Source organism: Paralichthys olivaceus, chromosome 3, assembly GCF_024713975.1.
Source record: "Paralichthys olivaceus isolate ysfri-2021 chromosome 3, ASM2471397v2, whole genome shotgun sequence".
In the NCBI taxonomy this organism is placed as follows: domain Eukaryota; kingdom Metazoa; phylum Chordata; class Actinopteri; order Pleuronectiformes; family Paralichthyidae; genus Paralichthys; species Paralichthys olivaceus.
Window position 1 is genome coordinate 27,699,954 of NC_091095.1, and position 20,857 is coordinate 27,720,810.

The following is a 20,857-nucleotide window of genomic DNA, read 5'->3' on the forward strand; positions in this document are numbered from 1 at the left end:
TCTCACCTGGCTTCTGCCAGGTCTCCGTAAGCAAAAGGAAATCCAGATCATGTGTGGAAATCAGATCATTCAAGATAAAGGTCTTGTTTGTTAGCGATCTGACATTCAGGAGGGCTGCGTGGGTCGATGCACAGCTCACAATCCGCTCTGCAACATGACCAAGCGGGCAGAGATTTCCCGGCACACAGCCCTGACTCCGGATCCTCACCGGCCGGCGACACGGAAGAGGCGACTCGGCGCCAGCGACAACCGTCACATCATGAATGACAAGTAGGAAGAACACAGCAGTCACTAGCAAATTGCACAGACGAGGACGAGGACGGCAGGCCACATACAACACGCCATCTTGACTTAAATTTAGTCAGTTAGTATGTTAAGGGCTTTAAATGTGAGGAGCAGCATCTTGAATTCTATTCTGAATTTTACAGGGAGCTAATGTAGAGAAGCTAAGACAGGAGAAATATGATCTCTCCTTCTAGTTCCTGTCAGTACTCATGCTGCAGCATTTTGGACCAAATTGAGGCTTTTTACAGTCTTCCTGGGGCATCCTGATAATAAAGAATTACAGTAATCTAGTCTAGAGGTAACAAATGCGTGGACTAGTTTCTCAGCATCCTTCTGAGACAGGCTGTTTCTAATTTTCTTAATATTGCACAGGTGGAAGAAAGCTGTCCTAGAGACTTGTTTTATATGTTGGTCAAATGACATGTCCTGGTCGAACATAACTCCAAGGTTCCTCACAGTGGAGCTGGGGCCAAACTAACACCATCCAAGGTGACTATCTGTTCAGACAGTGATTCTTTGAGATGTTCAGGGCCAATTACAACAACCTCAGTTTTGTCTGAATTTAGAAATAAGAAGTTTTGGGTCATCCACGCCTTGATGTTCTTGAGACATTCCTGGAGTTGAACTAAGTGATTATATTCATCATGCTTCATAGATATGTACAACTGGGTGTTGTCTGCTTAACAATGGTAGTGTATGTGGTGCTTTCTAATGATGTTGCCTGGGGGTAGCATATATAAGGTGAAGAGTATCAGAGTGTAGTTAAAGCTTTCCTGATGACTTATGACATATCAAATGTAATGACATAACATTATAAGTGTCCTGATTTATTTTTAGGGGAAGGGTAAATGTGCAAAACCAGGCCGGTCTTCTGCCCTCAATGAAAAATGTAATTGGTACAGTCTAATTATGTTAGATACATGTGTTAAACACACTGTTCAATCACATAAACTGTGGCTACAAAATTTAAATATTAAAAGCTTAAGTAAATACTTAAGTTTGTATGTCTAGAACATATTCCTAAATTGGTAACAGCAGTACACACCTGCATGACTGCACCTCTCTATTTACATATTTTTTAAGGCTTGTTGCCCTTGTTACCATGATAACCCCACATGATAACCCTACAGGAGTGAGAAATAGTGCAAACCACATCAGCAGTCTGGAGAATTCTATCTATCACATGTGTCCACTACAATATATTCTTACAATACAGACATGTGTAAACCTTGTGAGATGTCTTTGGTCTAAAATGACTCTTCAGGAGCTAGTCAGGCTTGTGGTAACAGCAGGTTTATTCCTCATCTGCAGTCATAATAAAGGACAATCGAGTAGAGTAGAATCGTCATCTCATGTGGGTAACAGTGCATTCTCTATCTCATCATAAATCCTCCATTGCTTTTTAGGATTGCCCATCCATACATCTCATACACTCAGTACAATACAATAATGGTGATCGTATAGCGGATTAAACTCAGGCAAGTCAATAAAATAATTTTAAGAAAACAGAAACTGTCCCCCTCTTAATTATGTGAGGATAAGATACAAGAAAATATTACAATAATGCAAATTCACACTGGACTGTTGGACCCTTTTTTTTATCATTTCACATATTTAGAAATAACAAATACGGTATGAAACACAGTAGGCAAATAACGGGCAAATGTAAATCATTTCCATATTTCAAAAATCACATTATAGAGCGACATACTGTAACATACCTGCCGTATATGCAGAAAAAGTCATCCCAGAGACGACGGGCAACCTGCTTTGCTGACTGATTGTTACATGGAAAAGCATGTGACAGTTTGGAAAAGTGATCTGTAACCACTAAGACATCTATACACTTCTTGTCAGTCTGTTCAGCAGTCCAAAAGTCAATACATACTAGTTTCATAGGTTCAGTGGTGCAGATGTTTTCGAGGGGAGCACGATCGTTAGGCTCTGGGGTCTTTCCAAACACACAGTGGAAGCAGTTTCTCACATGATTGATGATGTCACGTTTCCTCCCTATCCAAAATAATCTCTGCCTGGCAAGGGAGAGTGTGCAAGCCTGCCCTTGATGACCAGCTGAGTCGTGGAGACCATGAAGGACTTGGGCTTTCAGGGACTCTGGAACAACAAACTGGTAAATTGTCTTGTTCACATGAATGTCTTTCTTTACCTTGTACAACAGGCAATCCTTGATGGAGACCTTGGGCCAGTGTCTCAGCAGTTTCACTACACCACAAGACTCGCCAGCACGTTCACGCCTAGTGGGTCTCCTATGATGCTGGATGTAGAAGGGGATTCTGCCCAAGACACCGTCTTGCTCCTGTAGATTAGCCAGCTCACTTTTTGGTAAAGAGCAGGGCTGTTCGTCACTAACAAGCTGAGGAATAGCAGGACCTATACCTCTTATTTGGCTGTCACCTCCAGAGTAGTGTGCATCCAACACGGCCAAGACATCCTGCAGAGAGGGACCCTTGAGGTGGAGGTGGAGTGACAACAGCTTCCTCCTTGGACTGATCAACAACCAACTGGCAGTTAGTAGTGCATCAAAATGCATCTTGTACTGTCCTATCCACCATCCCATTAATTTAGTTCAGCAATGAGGTATAAGGCTTAGTTACAAGACGGTGGGCTATGCATGACTGGACAAATGGCTCTCTACTCAGCGCATCCGCAAACACATTCTTTGTGCCAGGGACATAGTTCAGGACGAAACTGTATGCTGCAAGTTTTGAAACCCATCTCTGTTCACATGTGTCCAGCCTAAGTTTAGTCAAAATGTATGTCAACGGATTATTATCCGTTCAGACTGTGAAAGACCGCCCTTTGAGCCAATGGCTAAACTTATCACAGATCGCCCATTTAAGAGCAAGAAATTCCAGCCGATGTGCTGGATAAGCTGGGAGTGTGAAAGGGTCTTGCTAGCATACGCCACTGGTCTTGCAAACTTTCCATCAGGGCGCAACTGTGAAAGAACAGCTCTTAAGCCATCAAAGGAGGGATCTACTGCGAGCTAAAGTGACACTGTGCACAAGCTAGTGTTTCAGAGTTCTGAATGCCTCTCCACACTCATCAATCCAGTCAGTTGGAGACAGCCTCAGATAGCCTATTTTAAGTTTGGTTTGGGGCCTCTTCTTCTTTTTGGTGGTGTGGGCGGTTCAGCCACAAGATTGAACAGTGGCTTAGTTTTGGCAGAACATGCCTCAATGAAATGATGGTAGTACAAAACCATTCCTAAGAAAGATCTGATTTTCTTATCACATGGTGTTTTCCCATCAGGCTCCATCAGGTAAGCTTCCTGCACATCATTAATAGCCTGCACTTTGCTTGGATCTGTCTTAACACCATCTCTACATATAATGTGTCCCAGAAACTTGACAGACCGGCAGAGAAAGTGGCGCTTCTTGGGAGAAAGGAAGTGACAACTCTCCCCACCAGAATTTGTGCAGGTCTGGTCTTGCAGTACTCCCCACTGCGGAAACATCCAATGTAGGCAGTTTTGCCCACACCAAATGTTCAGACAATGGCTGCAGAGTGACGCTTCTTTTAAGTTTAGCCGTTCCAATCCTGACTGGCACAGTGCTGCTTTCTGATTGGGACAGCAGAGAGATGAGATGGGGCAGCTCATCATTCCCTGCACCATTCACTGGAGATTAGGTGTTCTGGTCGCTAACAGTCTTTCATTTTTGAGATTAGCCACTTAATGGCATTGCTGCCGAGGATCATTTTATCAGTTTGGCCTGGCACAACCAGGACAGGAATTAACACCTTATAGCCATAAACTGGCATAGTGAGATCATACATGGCAGAAGGTGTGACAAGGTGACCACCACAACCAACAATGGCAAAGTCTTCAGCAGATTTTTTCTTAATGTCAAGAGTCAGTTGTGAAAGTTTTGCATCAACTTATTGTGCATGCCATAGATCCACTAGTGCATTGAAAACATGTCTATCATCAACAGTCACATCTGTGTAGAATAGGCTATCAGTCTTTGAGAGTTTTTGTAGGCTTTGAATGATCAGTGTTTTCTGTGGTGGCACCACGCTGCTACAGGCTTGATACAATTTCTCAAAATCATCAATGTCTGTCAAATCCAGGGTAAGAGGTTCACTCATTTGATCTGCGCTGTCCTCCCTTGCTCGCAGACCATTCAGTTTCCCTGCTGACCAGAAAAAGCAGGACGTCTTCCCTCTGGGCAGTTGTGTCTTGAATGGCCAGGTATGAATGGCCACATGAAAAACAGTCTGTTCTCTCGACAGTGAGTGAGGGCAGTGTGAGAGCTGTCTTTACATATGGAACATGGCACGTCATTTAAACCCTCAATTTTTGGAAGTCTGTTGTGACGTGGCTTTCTGTTGGCCTGAGCCCATTCATCAACAGACAGTGTCTCTGAGCTCTCCCCTCGGAACACAGGTGGGTCTTTAACTGCTCTCTGAGTGACCTGCTGGACTTGGGAGAGGTGGAATGACTTTGTTTTATTACATGTGTCTTCATGATTTGTATACACAGCAGCTGTGGGGTTTGATGTGTTGAGGTGTGACATAATGCTATCAGCTAGCTGCTGTCCTATCTGCTGCACAATCGAGCTCATTTGGTCAACCATCATCAGGAGGTGGGTTTGGGACTGATGTGCTAGTAGACTGAGGTGGATGCAACTCAACTATAGGCTGCCTTTGAGGCACCACTACATCCTTACACCTTAAAGGACTATGCACACAATCAACACCAAAAGCTGTGTTATCATGGTCAACTAGGGAAAATGGAACAGGTGTGCTATGCAACCCTCTACCCCTACCAACACCAAGAGGTGTCATATCAGAGGTGTCATGGTTATGGTTTTATTTGGTCACGTTTTGGTGTATTTTGTCAAGGTTGTGTATTTTCTGTGTTCCTCTCGTGTTCCCTCTTGTGTTCCTCTCATGTTCCCTTCTGCCTTCCTCTGTGCTCCACCCTGTGATTCTCCTGTGTTGTTCTCTGTGTCCCTCTCCTGTGTTCCCCTCCTTGTCCCTCGCTATGTCCCCAGTTACTAATTAGTTCAAGTGTGTATATAAGTCTTTGTGTTCCCCCCATGTGGTTGTTGGTTCGTCATTTTCGTTTCTGGTCAGGTCCTGTTCGTCATCTCGATTCTAGTCATGTTCTGTTCATGTGTCCCGTCAGCTCTCGTCACGTTTCCCGGTAAGTTTGTTTCCTGTCCTTCCTGTGTTCCACTCCTGTTTTTGAGTGCGACTTTTATTTCCTGAAGATTTCTTTTGTTAAGTTTTACCCCCTGTTAAATAAAATACACTTTTTGTTAAACCATATTTAGTTTCTGCGTTTTGGTCCATCCCTTCCCTTTTTTCCTACCACGTTCCCTCCTCACGTCACCCTCCCCTGAACCCTGACAAGAGGTCCCAAATTTGCCAAGACTCATACTTGCCAGCAAAATTCCCCCTCAAATGAAATGATGGTTCCAATGGAATATAGCAGCAGTTAAACAAATAGTCCTGACAGTCAAATACATGGCAAAAAAGTTATGCAGCTCCAAAATTATGCAGTGAAGACACCCACCCGGTCCAGCGTGGTCATGGACGAGTCACATCACCAATGTAACCATTGTGAGATATCTTCTGTCTAAAATGACTCTTCAGGAGCTGGTCAGGCTTGTGGTAACAGCAGGTTTATTCCTCATCTGCATTCATGACAAATTACAATAGAGTCGAGTAGAATCATCATCTCATATGGGAAACAGCGCATTCTCTATCTGGAAAGACGGCATTGTGTTAATGATTGCTAGCTACACAGTGGAGATTTTTACTAAAGATAAAACACAAAAAAAAATGTATGGTCAACTCCATAAAAATGTGGCGAAATTATTCTAGGACACACAATATCCAACTAAGTGCAGCAAGCTGAACTTCTACACAGTTATCAAGTGAGTAAACATTGTTTTACCCACAGACATTCACAGACATGTTACCTCATCATACATCCTCTGTTGCTTTGAGGAGTAATCCTTTGCTATAAGTAATCATGCAGGTACATCTTTATGTCAGCAGGTGGCGTAGTTATCTCATTTAGCTGGATTTAACCTGAACCTTTTTAACTATCAGAATCAGAATCAGAATCGCTTTTATTGTCAGGTATGTGAACACACGAGGAATTTGACTCCGGTTTTTCTTTGTTCTCTTAGTACAACAGTTTGAAAAAAACAACAAACAAATAGATGAACAAGGACAAAAGACAATAACAAAAGCTATGTACATGTACAAAAAAGCTAAATAGTTGGTGCAAATGGTGCATAGTGCAAGCATGAAATAATAAATATACAAATACAGTTTGTACAGTATATTGAATGTACAGATATATTACAGGGGGTGTTTCTGATATTTGAGTCCGGTTTTAGCTGTTTGACACAGAGACAGCCTAAGGGAAAAGGCTGTTCTTAAAACGGGATGTTTTTGCATATAGTGTTCTGTAGCGCCTACCGGAGGGGAGAAGTTTAAACAGTTTGTATCCAGGGGGTGATGGGTCTGCAGAGATGTTACCTGCCCGATTCCTGACTCTGGTCAGGTACAGGTCCTGGATGGAGGGCAGGCTATGTTACATATGTATATTCAAACTATTACATCTACTGATGGCCATTTATTGATTTATTAGCACAACAAAACAAAACAATAGGAATACAATAAAAAAGACACACTTGACAGATATGGTCATTTTAGATAGTTTGGTTAATCAGAAAGCTTGTATTTGAAATTCTTAAGTGAAGCAGACTGATCACAGGTAGACTGAAATTTACATGTAAAAGGTATGTGAAGTAAAGCACATATATGCAGAATTATGTAAATAAAAACACAAGTTTGATATATATATTTATGTCAACAATATTAAGCCGAGTGCTCCTACTATTCATGGCTATTCTGCAAAACTTTTTTTGCAATATAAGAAGCTTTTCTGAGGTGAGTTGCATAAGTGGCTCCCTAACTGATATTGCAAAATAAGATAAGAATAAATTAGGCTATAATATATCGTTAATAAACATTTCTGATGGAGATCCAGACTTTGGTATCCTTGGCAAACTTCAATCGATTTAGAGATTTTGTGGAAGACATATTGAATATTCCTCCTCCAGCTTAGAGTTTCATATATCAAAACTCAAGGGGAACTTGTCGATGAAAATTGGGTAATTCGATTATTTATAACAGACAAAAGTAAAATTCACAATGTCTTTAGTTTTTTGTCTGTGACGTTAATATTCATATTTACAATAATAATGATATCCTTAGTGTTGCATTCATTTCAGTAGACTCAATTTGTTTCAGTCAGGGTGTACACACTCATTGTTTTAAACACAAAATGTAACATCTTATTTTACTTCCACATAATTCAATTCTATCAGACAATAATTTACTAACCTTGGATTTCTCATTTTCGGACTTTATGTCATTAATGAAAAAGTTATTCTCTAGATGTAGTTACCAGCTGTAGCTAAAGTATCATCTAAATATATATATATATATATATATATATATATTATACCGTAAATTACCAAATAATAGCCGGGGCGTTTATTTGTTTCAATCACTTAGCAGACCAGGTGTTTATTTGGGACCAGGCGTGGTTTGGGACAGGCGTTTAATTTCTTCCTCACAAAATCCTTCCGGGCAATAGTTGTACGTCTCCTGCAAGTGAAGTTATTGCGGCGGAGGAAACGGCTTGATATCTTAAAGACATCAAGGCCTGGATGACCCAGAATTTCTTATTGTTAAACACAGACAAAACTGAGGTCATAATCCTGGGTCCTAGGCATCTCAGAGAAACTCTGTCTAACCAGTCGGTCAACCTAGATGATATCTGCCTGGTTCCAAACACCACTGTGAAGAACCTAGGAGTCATCATTGATGATCTGTCATTTACCCAACAAATTAGTCAAACCCCCAGAATAGCTTACTTTCATCTGCGTAATATAAAGAGAATCAGACACATCCTGTCAAAACAGGATTCTAAAAAACGGATTCATGCCTCTATTACGTCTAGGCTAGACTACTGCAACTCCCTATTATCAGGATGTCCCAGCAGATCCTTAAGAACCCTTCAGCTAGTGCAGAACGCTGCGGCACGAGTACTGATAGGAACCAGAAGACAGGATCACATTACTCCTGTCTTAGCTTCACTACACTGGCTCCCTGTTCAACAGAGGACAGATTTCAAAATCCTCCTACTAACTTATAAGGCCCTCAACAATCAGGCCCCATCCTATATTAAAGAGCTCTTAACCCCTTACTGCCCCCACAGACCACTTCGCTCCCTAAACTTTAGACTCCTTGTAGGGCCTAGAGTTACTAAGAGTAGAATGGGTGGTAGAACTTTTAGTTACCAAGCTCCTCTCCTTTGGAACCAGCTCCCACTCTCAGTGAGGGAGGCAGACACGGTCTCTACATTTAAGGCTAGTCTTAAAACCTTCCTTTTTGATAAAGCTTTTAGCTCAACCCTGAACCATAGTCATCCATAGCTACGCTGCTATAGGCCTACACTGCTGGGGGATCACCCATCAGGCACCAGAAACCTTCTCTCTTCTTCACTCTCTGCCTGGTTTTTTTTAAAATATCTTATTACATATCTCTAACTCCTTGGGTCTTCTCCTCCCCTCCTTGGTCCAAACTGTGTGGTCCTGATGAGGGATGGACCTAGTGAGATCACCGGTCTGTCGCAGGGCTGACATGGAGGGTCACACAACCACCAGCACTCTCACCTGAGGACCTCTCACCTTTGGAGCCATGGGTCCTACTACTGCGCATGTTGGACCATGAGGGAGGCAGGAGTGCCTGGGGGGACCCTAACCCTTGGAAGATCATGCGAACGTCCATATGGAGGTTCCCGGGCTGGATTCAAGCCCCCCCCCCCCATTATTTCCTTTTGTTCCCCTATATTACTAGTTCTTTCTCCATACAGGTCATACAGGTTTCAGGTCATAAAAGTCTCAAACAGGTATATAATGTAAAAGGCAGCTAATTTTGTTTATGGTAAATGATGCAGTTCTGCCACTCTACATTTTTGTACTTTTATTTTGAAGAGCACCGCTCTTCTTCTGCTACTTCCTGTTATTGCAGACGCTAGATTTTCTGCCCCTGTCTCATCATGGCGGGATATTCGTGTTGCTCCGCAGTTGGTAAGAACCTCTTTATATACAGTCTATGGTAAGAACATGCAAACAAATTCATTACTTGTCATATTCTGTGTTGAAACTTGTTAAAGGTATTTATGGTGGTTCGCTCCGTGTTTTGTGTCGTTTGTATGTCACATGCAAAGACTGTCACTGCGAGGTGTGTGTGGAAGATAGGCTGCTAGCAGACAGAGCTCAAACTTAGCGCCCTTGAAAGCAGAAGGAGGTAGGAGGAGACAAATTATGTATTTCTCAAAATGAGTGATTCATTTCATTTAAGACAAAAGGAAATTGTCATTATTATATTATTTTCCATAAGAGCTGTAACTCTTAACAATTTAAAAGGTTAATTCCATGTAAAAATTCATTAGTTAAGTTTACTAAAAATGATTTGTATAAAGTTTAAAATGTAAACATGGTTCTATGCAATATCTATGAAATATGGTACTATGGCATTTGTATTTTTGTGTCCATTGTATAGTTTTCACGGTGTCAAAATGTTGGTGGAGAAAAGAGGAGAGAATTAAAGTTGCACCAGTCGAAGCTCTCAGCATCTTGTGTGACTACAAAATAGTTTACAGTACACTTAGTTATTTTCCACTACAAGGGCTACTCAGATACTCTACCATTGCTGACAGTAATTCAATTGATTTACTTTCCAAAATGTTACAAACTATTTATTTTAATCAATGTTGTAAATACTCTTATTTTTCTGATGTTCTCAGTTACAAATGGCATCTATTGCACTTCTGTCCGTCCTGGGAGAGGGATTTCTCACATCAATTCTGAGGTTTCTACGTTCTTTTCCCCCCGTTAATAGGGTTTTTATGGGGTAGTTTTTCCTATCTGTTGTTGAGGATTAAGGGCAGAACATATAACACCTTGTTAAGCCCTATGAGCCAAATTGTGATTTGTGAATATGGGCTATACAAATAAAAAAATTCATGATGTGTGCAGGCACAGGTCAAATGGGCAAAATCAGATAACAACTCTTTAAGTAAAACAACACAACAAATGACTGATAAGCAAGCTTAACATATCTATATCTATATAGATATAGATATATTTATATATCTCTTTACTTGTTGCTGCTTTTTTGTCTGGTGACGCAGAGGCCTACAAGACCGCCAAGTACAACCTGCACAGAGCCATCACCCAGGCAAAGAGACAGTACAGGATGAAGCTGGAGGGATACTATCTCTCAGTCGACTCCAGGCGCATGTGGCAGGGACTGCAGCACATCACTTCCAGCAGAGGAGCAGAGGTCCAACACAGAGCCACACCACGCCTGGGGAGCTGAATGAGTTCTATGCCCGGTTTGAACTCAACACCAACCGGCAGAGACTGATCCTGGCCCCTGAGGACGTGCAGGGCACAAGGCTTGCTGTGACATGGGCAGAGGTTTGTTCAGCTCTGAGGACGAAGAACCCACGAAAGGCAGCGGGACCGGATAACATCCCTGGTCGTGTGCTCAAGGCCTGCTCATCGGAGGTGGCGGATGTGTTCACAAACATTTTCAACCTGTCCCTCACCCAGACCACTGTTCCCACTTGCAAATCCACCACCATTGTGCCCCTCCCTAAGAAAAACACCACCACATGCCTCAATGACTTTCGTCCTATCGCACTCACCTCAACAGTGATGAAGTGCTTTGAAAGATTAGTCATGACACAGGAAAATCATCCCACCCACCCTAGACTCTCTGCAGTTTGCCTATAAACACAAAAGGTCCACTGATGACGCTGTAAATGCCGCCCTACACAGCCCTCACACACCTAGAACACCCAAACACTTATGTTAGGATTGTTGGGACCTGGCATCTGTGAACCATAGTTGGGCCTACATGTGTAGTCAAAAGCCTGACCAAAGGAGAGCTTCCAGAATTCAGTCTCCCAGGGTGCTTCATCTTCACACATACAGTTGTGTTCAAAATAATAGCAGTCAAACATCACTAACCAGATCAGTCACTGTTTTTGGTAGAAATTATATTTCTACTTGGCAAATAATTTACTAGTAGGTGTAGTAGGGTTATAGAAAACCAACAGACCCAATAGTCATGACATGCATGCTGCTGATTCTGTGTAAATGAATCATTAATTAAAAGAGGCTTGTTCAAATTAATAGCAGTGTGGAGTTCAACTAGTGAGGTCATTCATCCTGTGAAAAAACAGGCGCCAAACAGGTAGCCAATATTATACATGCTAGTTATGGAGCATTTCTTTCTGAAAATTTGAGTAAAATGGGTCGTTCCAGACATTGTTCAGAAGAACAGTGTACTTTGATTAAAAAGTACGAAGAAGTGCAGAAAATGATAGGCTGCTCAGCTGAAATGATCTAAAATGCTTTAAATTGGTAAACAAAACCAGAAAGACGTGGAAGAAAACGGAAAACTACCATTCGAATGGATCGAAGAATAGCCAAAATGGCGAAGACTCAGCCAATGATCGGCTCCAGGATGATCAAAGCAGGTCTAAAGTTACCTGTGAGTACTGTAACAATAAGATGCCTATGTGAAGCCAAGCTATCAGCAAGAAGCCCCCGCAAAGTCACATTGTTGAAAAAACGACATGTGCTGAAGAGGTTACAATTTTTCAAAGAACACAGTGACTGGCCTAAAGGGAAATGGCGCAATATTTTGTGGACTGATTAAAGCAAAATTGTTCTTTTTGGGTCTAGGGGCCACAGACAGATTGCTAAAAATACCCCCAAACACTGAATTCAAGCCACAGTACACTGTGAAGACAGTGAATCATGGTGGTGCAAGCATCATGATATGGAGATGTTTCTCTTACTATGGTGTCGGCCTATTTATCAATAAATAGATCAAAATATTTGAAGAGGTCATGTTGCCTTATGCCGCAGAGGAGATGCCCTTGAAATGGGTGTTTCAACAAGGGTTAGACCCCAAACACTCCAGTAAGTGAGCAGCATCTTTGTTCCAGACCAACAAGATTAACGTTATGGAGTGGCCAGCCCAATCCACGGACCTTAATCCAATAGAAAACTTGTGGGCTGACATCAAAAATGTTGTTTATGAGGCTAAACCAAGAAATGCAGTGGAATTGTGGAATGTAGTCAATCGTCCTGGGCTAGAATACCTGTTCACAGGTGCCAGAAGTTGGTCGACTCCATGCAACACAGTTCTCAGAAACAGTGGTTATACAACTAAATATTAGTTCAATTATTCACAGGAAAGCTAAATCTTCAAGCATTTTTCAGTTTATACAGTAAATGTTTGAGTTTGTAAAGAAAAATACAGACACTGCAATTTTTTTGAACAGCCTAATATTCCTTTTTCTTCAATTTCTGTAAAGTAACAACAAATTTTATACATTTTTCTTCATGTTTTGATTTGGAATAGAATGTGCAGTGTTCCCAATGCATTTGCGTGTATGGAAATAAAAGCTATTATAAGGATTTTGAGCTTTACTCACTTTTTTAAACACACTATTATTTTGAACACAACTGTAGGTGGTAAAACTGCTCCTGGAGACAACTCTCAACCACTATTGGTCACTGTGTGCCCCATGACCCATGAGGTCACCAGGCCAATATAAGCCGAGTTTCCCCTCTGCTAGCCCTCTTCTCTGTTCGCCCTTCTCTCTTCGGCCTCTTCCCCTGCCGACCTCTCCTGGAGGAGTAGGGTCTGGCCCTTCTCTCCCAGCCAGGGAGACTTCCTCCCTCCACCAGCTCCTCAACTTCCAGCAGGCCTGCCTGGAGCAGACTGCTAAAACCTTCCAAAGGCAGCGACGCGAGAGCCTGCCTAAGACCTAAAGCACAACTGGCCACGACACAAGGTCTGACCAGCAGATGCACAACAGGATCCACAAATCAACAAGACCACTTCACTGGATTTTGAACAGCACATCCAAAAAGGACCTTTCCCTCTTTTTCATGGACAGGTAACACAACTGGGCTTTATTATTATGCTAGGCTAAGCAAAGGACTGTTTAATCCTGTGATATTTGGTAATATGTTATTTGAAAGTTAATGTTAGTTCTGTTATGCTGATCACTTCTTTGCATGCATCTAACTACTTTCTTTAACCTGGCACCAACACCTCACACACTCATCTCCACAAACTTAACACCTACATGTGATCTCAGCCACATGGTCTAGCCACTCCAGGGGGCCTTTTGTCTTCATAGTGGCCAGCCGCCATTTTGAATCTCAGTCACTCACTCACACACACACACACACATACATGCATACTCGCATACACACCTGTATATAGTAAGTACACCTTTTGTTAGTTTTTGTGTTTATACTTTTATTATTCTCATAATAAATGTTTTTTCTTCAAACACGTCTTAGTTAATGTTGCATAAATGTGAATTTTGCCAACCTCTACACTGTCAAGAACTCCATATCCTTCAACTTTGCTAGCTATTGATGTGGTAATTTTGGTTATTTATTAATTTAATTATTAATCAGAGTTCCAAATTTGTAGTCAGTAATTTCATGAGACTTATTCAATAAATTGGCTATCTTTTCCCTTCCTTTGAAGGGTGGTGCCCAGATTTATCCTTTATTAGTTTAATTATTATTTAATATTAATATTTTTAAGCGCTGGAGGAGCTGTACGGAGTTATCGACAGGACAGAGACTTCAAGGCCGGAGGCTGCCTTTATTGTGGCCGGGAATTTTAACAGCGCCAACATGAAGAAAGTCCTGCCGAAATACTATCAGTACGTCAGCTGCCCTACGTGCGGTGAAAATGCACTGGACCATGTTTACTCTCCTTTTCGCAATGGATACAAAGCCCTCCCCCGCCCCCCCCTTTTGGCAAGTCGGACCACGTATCTCTTCTCCTGCTCCCCGTTTACCGGCAGAGACTTAAGAGAGACCGACCTGTGACACGGACAGTCCAGGGCTGGACCGAGCAGTCAGTCTCTGCTCTCCAACACTGCTTCAGGACCATGGAGTGGTGTGTGTTTGAGGAGGAGGACATAAACACACACACAGACCATTTGCTACATCAGCAAATGCATCGATGGCGTCTTGCCGCGGATTACTGTACGAACATTCCCAAATCAGAAGCCCTGGATAAATGGCGAGGTCCGAGCCAAACTCAAAGCTTGGGCTGTCGCGCACAGCGCCGGTGATTTGGATGAATACAAGAACTCCAGGTATGCACTCCGGAGAGCTATTAGCAGTGCTAAAAGACATTATAAGAAGAAAGTGGAGTCTGACTACAAGGGCTCCAACGCTAGAAACATGTGGTCTGGACTAAAAACTATAGCAGACTATAAAAAGAACAAGTGGTGCCGAGGAAGTGTGTGTATCTCTCCCAGATGAACTGAACACATTTTATGCACGCTTTGAGAGACCCCCGGCTTTGGAGGTACAGAAGGCTCAGGATCCCTGCCCCCTGGTTCTAACCAGTGCAGATGTGTGCAGATCCCTAAAAAAGATCAACACACATAGGGCTCCTGGGCCTGACGGCATCCCTGGCCGTGCTCTCAAGGTGTGTGCAGTTCAGCTGGCAGAGGTGTTCACAGACATCTTCAACAAGTCACTGCTCCAGTCTATAGTCCCCACTTGTCTCAAAGAGTCCACCATCATTCCAGTCTCTAAAAAGACAAAAACCATCTGCCTCAACGACTGCCGCCCAGTTGCACTCACCCCCATCATCATGAAGTGCTTTGAGCGGTTAGTCAAACAGTTCATCACCTCCTCCTTCCCTGACTCACTGGACCCCCTGCAGTTTGCTTACAGGGAGAACAGGTCCACAGCCGACGCCATCACCCTCACCCTCCACACTGCCCTCTCCCACCTGGACCAGAGGAACACATATGTGAGGATGCTGTTCATTGACTACAGTTCAGCATTCAACACTATTGTGCCCTCCAAGCTCGTCATCAAGCTCAGGGACCTCGGGCTCAACAGCGCCCTCTGTGATTGGATCCTGAACTTCCTGACAGGCAGACGCCAGGCAGTGCGGATGGGGAACGTCACATCCTCCAGCCGGACCCTCAACACCGGAGCCCCCCAGGGTTGCGTGCTCAGCCCTCTCCTCTACTCCCTGTTCACGCATGACTCCGTGGCCACATACAGCTCAAACACCATCATCAAGTTTGCTGACGACACCACCGTCATCGACCTGATCACAGATGGCGACGAGAAGCCTACAGAGAGGAGGTCAGAGCCTTGACATCTTGGTGCCAGGACAACAACCTCCATCTCAACGTCAGCAAAACCAAGGAGCTGATTGTGGATTACAGGAAGAAGCAGAGAGACGGACACGCCCCCATCACCATCGACGGGACTCCTGTGGAGAGAGTCAGCAGCTTCAGGTTCCTCGGGGTTCACATCACTGAGGACCTGACATGGACCCATCACACCAGAGTCATCACAAAGACAGCTCGTCAGCAGCTCTTCTTCCTCCGCAGGCTGCGGAGGTTCAACATGAACTCCAGGATACTCTGCAACTTCTACAAATGCACCATCGAGAGTATCCTGACCGGATGCATCACGGCCTGGTACGGCAGTTGCACCGCCCTCGACCGTAAGACTCTACAGAGGGTGGTGAAAACTGCTCAGCACATCACCAGGACGGAGCTACCATCCATGGAGGACCTCTACACCCAGCGTTGTAGGAAGAAGGCTAACAGGATACTGAAAGACCCCCATCACCCCAGCAACAAACTGTTCTCTCTGCTGCCGTCTGGCAGAAAGTACCGCAGAATCCGTACCAAGACCACAAGACCAAGACCTGTAAGACTGCTGAATTCCTGAGCTCTGTGAAAGTCACTACAACATATTTATTTACACATTATATTATTCATAAGCAAAATTGATATTTATTTATTTAGTTTACAATAATTTTCATTCTGTCATTATCATTTCTATTCATCATATTTCCGACCAATTTAAAAATATAATGAGTGCAATAATCCATAGCTGTCCATACCTCCCCATAGCTGCTGCTAAATCCTGACATGTATATATCTCATTTTAGCACCTTATAATGTTTTATTATTTTATTATAATGTTTTATTTTATTTTTTTGCACCTTATAATGTTTAATTTTTTGCACTAGTACTGACATTTGTACTTATTGTTTCATTTGCACTAGTGTATGTTATTTGTATTTTTAGTTACTCTTATTTTATGACACTTGCATGTTGAGTTGCTTGAGGTGCCTGGGATTTAAGATTTTCATTGCCAACAAAATGCAATAAAGTATGAAAGCGACAGTATGAAAATCTTCTCCTTGCTAATTAAACACAACGCAGAGTCAAAATCTATTTGAACCAGCCAGCTGCAGTAGAGTGCAGCTAAGCATTGGTTACACCAAGACCAGCCAGCAGAAGCCTCCCTGACTAGAGATTGGGTGGTGATAAATAACTTCCAGCATAAGCATGGAAACAGCAGATGTGGCTGGTGTTAGTGATAACAGAGATAGAAGATCATCAGCTACTCTGACGATGCCAACTGCATTGGACTAGATTCAAAGATGAAGTTGGCTGGAAATACAAAGAGATTAACTAACTAACTCCATGAGTTTTAATCGCAGAATAAAAGGAATTGCAACACAATTGTGTAATCCCATGTTTGAAAGACTTTGTGCTTTGTCCCCACCATTTTAAAGCCACTATTTTGAGTCCCCTTACACATATACTTGCATTATTATGCCTATTGCCTAGCACAAAATAGTTAAAAATGAGCTCTATTAGGACAAGAAGATTTAATTTAATAGACATTTAAATGTGTGATCTAGGGTGCTGGGATTTCAAATGTATATATGGAACAAAACAGGCAAACTAAAGGATTGATATAAAACAATGATTAAATTTTTTGATTCAAGGTATTAAGCCAAAAGATCAAAATTTTCTCTGATCATGTGTATGCAGGTTGATCTGTTCCATAATTATATATACTTGTAACTTGATAGAAAGGAAAGTGTAGAAGTGAATGTTTTTGAGACATTGGTTATCATTTTCATTAATTATTATCATTATCATATCATTTCACCAAGTTTTTCACAATCACAGATCCTCTTACTCTGTCCACAATTTCAGTAAGGGGCCCTCTGTGTCAAAAACATGATGTTAAGTTGTTAAGTTTGCCTCCATATATTGTATGCAATATATTCTACCTAAAAAATTATAAAGTTAAATAGTATCCTTTGATTTAACATTGCAAGCAAGTAGAGAGACATCACAAGTTCACAATATTGCTACAATGTTGGTTTCACAGCTGCTCTCAGGGCACTCAACTCCCTCCCTGCTCTGCCCCCATTTCCCCTGCTGCCCCCACTCTCTCTCTCACACTCACCCTCTCTCTCAAATAGTCCAAGTAGTCATCACAAAAGATAGACCAGACAAAGTTTTGCCAGGGATGAAATTGTAATAAAATTGTTCAGATCTTAAAAAACCCAATACTATTGTTTGCAGTTACTAAAGTGACAACCCTCTATGATCTCTAATTTTTAAATCCTTATTAATGGAGAAATCGCTACATTTGTGGGTCTCTCTCCCAGCTTGCCAGTGATTCACAAGGCATTCTGGTTACCCTTCGTTTCAAGTGAGGGTCAATTTGACTTTGTACTGAGTTTTGAATTTTCAGTAGAATTCAAGCTTCCTTTTCACTAAATGTATATCAGTTCTCTTATAGCTACAGTATAAACAATTTGTACTCTTTAATAATTTAATAATTATTTCTTAACTTTTTAATCATTTACAAATTCTTCTTTTTTTAATCTATTTTCCTTTCATGAATGTTTACTTAGTACTCTTATTATTCATACTTTTTATGATTTTTATTATGCTTACTAAATGCAATAAATAAGATAATCAGATTTAATTAAGAAGTTTACATTAGTTCCATGCTTTCAGAGTGACAGCAAATGGGGAAATTGAATGTTTAACTTAAAGGTTACTCTAGTCATATCTTACCGGTTCCCCTAATTAACAGATAGGGTAGACGTTCGGATGAAGGCTGTTAGAAGAATAAGAATCAACTTAAATAAGTTCTAGTGAAACTTTAATAGGGTGAATTCCTCTAGAACCTGAAACTCGGACCCTTGTAACAGAGAGCTGATCAGGAACCCCTGTACTGCGGACACTGGGATCTAATTAGGCAAATGAGAGGGGGGTTCAGTCTTTTACAACTTCAAAACCCTTTCATGATGCATCTGCAGTCAGCAAAAGTGCCTATCAACTGGCAGAAGTGTTCACCTACACCATCTTCAACCTGTCTCTGAGTCACTCTGTGGTCCCTACCCCCTTCAAGGCATCCATAATTGTTCCAGTCCCCAAGAAACCAGTGGCCTCCTGCTTAAATGACTACTGCCCTGTCGCACTCAGTCATCATGAAGTGCTTCAAGCGACTATTGAAAACTCACTTCTGCTCCTCCCTTCCTGACACCTTGGACCTTCTTCAGTTTGCTTACAAACCAAATAGGTCCACAGACAACACCATTGCCTTGGGAATCCACACAGTGCTCACCCACCTGGACAAAGGAAATACATGTGAGAATGCTCATTGTTGATTACAGCTCAGTGTTCAACACCATTATTCCCTCAAAACTCCTCTCGAAGCTCATTGATCTTGGCCTGGAGACCTCCATCTGCAGCTGGAAATAATTTTCTGACAGGCAGGTTCCAGGTGGTAAGAATTGGCAGTCACATCTCCTCGCAGATGATCCTCGATGCGGGAACACCTCAGGGCTTTGTGCTCAGCACAGCCAAGCACAGCTCCAACACCATCATAAAGTTAGCAGACGACATGACCATCCTGGGCCTCATCACAAACAACGACGAGAAGGCCTACAGAGAGGAGGTGACATCACTGACGAGCTGGTGCAAGGCTAACAACCTATTTCTGAAGGATATGATTGTGGATTACAAAAGACAGGATGGAGGTAGACACCGCCTCATGCACATCAGCGATGCTGAGATTGAGAGGGTCAGCAGTTTCAGGTTCCTCAGCGTGCACATCACTAAGGACTAAGGACCACAAAGTATTTTGTGAGGTCACAATGAACTCCAAATTCTAATCAACCTTGAGTAAAAAATGCCAGATGTAATAAAATTCCCTGTGGGTGTTCCTTGTACTGTATATCACATTCACAAGAATATGAGGTCACCATAAACTTAAAATCTAATTGGTTCATCTTTGAATCCAAGTGAGCTTTTTTACTCATTTTGAAGAAATTCCCATAAGGTAGTTTGGAGATGTTGTAATTTTGAGTCAGAGTAAACATTTGTACAAAAGACTTTATTATTATACAAGACTCTGGATATAATCCTGAGATATCGCTTTCACAAGGCAAAAAAAATGCTTTGTGAGGTCACAGTGACCTTGACCTTTGATCACCAAAATTGAATCAGTCCATCCTTGAGTGAAATGGAAAATTTGTACCATATTTGAAGAAATTCCCTCAAGGTGTTCTTGAGATATTGTTTATACAAGAATGGGACTTTCATTGAATAAATAATATAAATTTACAAATAAACCATCAGATGGTAAACCATCAGATTAGTTTCTATAAACCATCAGATTAGTTTCTATAAACCATCAGATTAGTTTCTATAAACCATCAGATTAGTTTCTAACAGATTTTCCCTGCTCAGCGACACACCCGCTGAGAGGCCAATAGTTAAATGTATCCCGGGGGCCAGAGCGGGCGACATCGAGTCTAATTTGAAACTGCTGGCTAAAGATAAGCGTAGATATAGTAAGATTGTTATTCACGTCGGCGGTAAACACCCGGTTACGCCAGTCGCAGGTCACTAAAATTAATGTTTCATCGGTGTGTGCATATGCAAAAACGATGTCGGACTCCGTAGTTTTCTCTGGACCCCTGCCCAATGTGACCACTGATGACATATATAGCCGCATGTCGTCATTTTACCGCTGGCTGTCGAGGTGGTGACGAACGACAAACAACGTGGGCTTCATAGTTAACTGGACACCTTTCTGGGGAAAATCTGGTCTGATTAGGAGAGACGGCATCCATCCCACTTTGGATGGAGCAGCTCTCATATCTAGAAATATGGCCAAGTTTATTAGTCGACCAAAACCGTGACAACCCAGAGTTGAGACCAGGAAGCAGAGCTGCAGTCTTACACGCTCCTCTGTGCCTCCATTAGAGCAGCTGCCCACCCCAACATCTCCAGCAGTCCAAAATAAGAGAATTAAATGTGGACTCTTGAATATCAGATCCTTGTCCTCCAAAGCTGTTTTAGTCAATGAATTAATATCTGATTATGATATTGATTTATTCTGTCTTAATGAAACCTGGTTGCCGGAGGATGACTATTTTAGCTTAAATTAATCCACTCCTCCCTGTCACTGTAATACTTATATTCCTCGAAGCACTGGTCGAGGTGGTGGAGTTAGAGCCATATTTGACTCAAGTCTATTAATAAATCCTAAGCCTAAACTAAATTATAATTCATTTCAAAGTCTTGTTATTAGCCTTACTCATC

At 42.0% G+C, this 20,857-nt stretch overlaps 1 long non-coding RNA gene across 1 annotated transcript; it reads left to right on the top strand.

Moving 5' to 3' along the window:
- Positions 1–9,372: 9,372 nt before the first annotated feature.
- Positions 9,373–10,968, top strand: LOC138407276 (uncharacterized). The gene is made up of 3 exons (XR_011240722.1): positions 9,373–9,425; positions 9,566–9,645; positions 10,532–10,968. It is a non-coding gene; the product is annotated as an uncharacterized lncRNA (long non-coding RNA).
- The last annotated feature ends 9,889 nt before the right edge of the window (positions 10,969–20,857 follow it).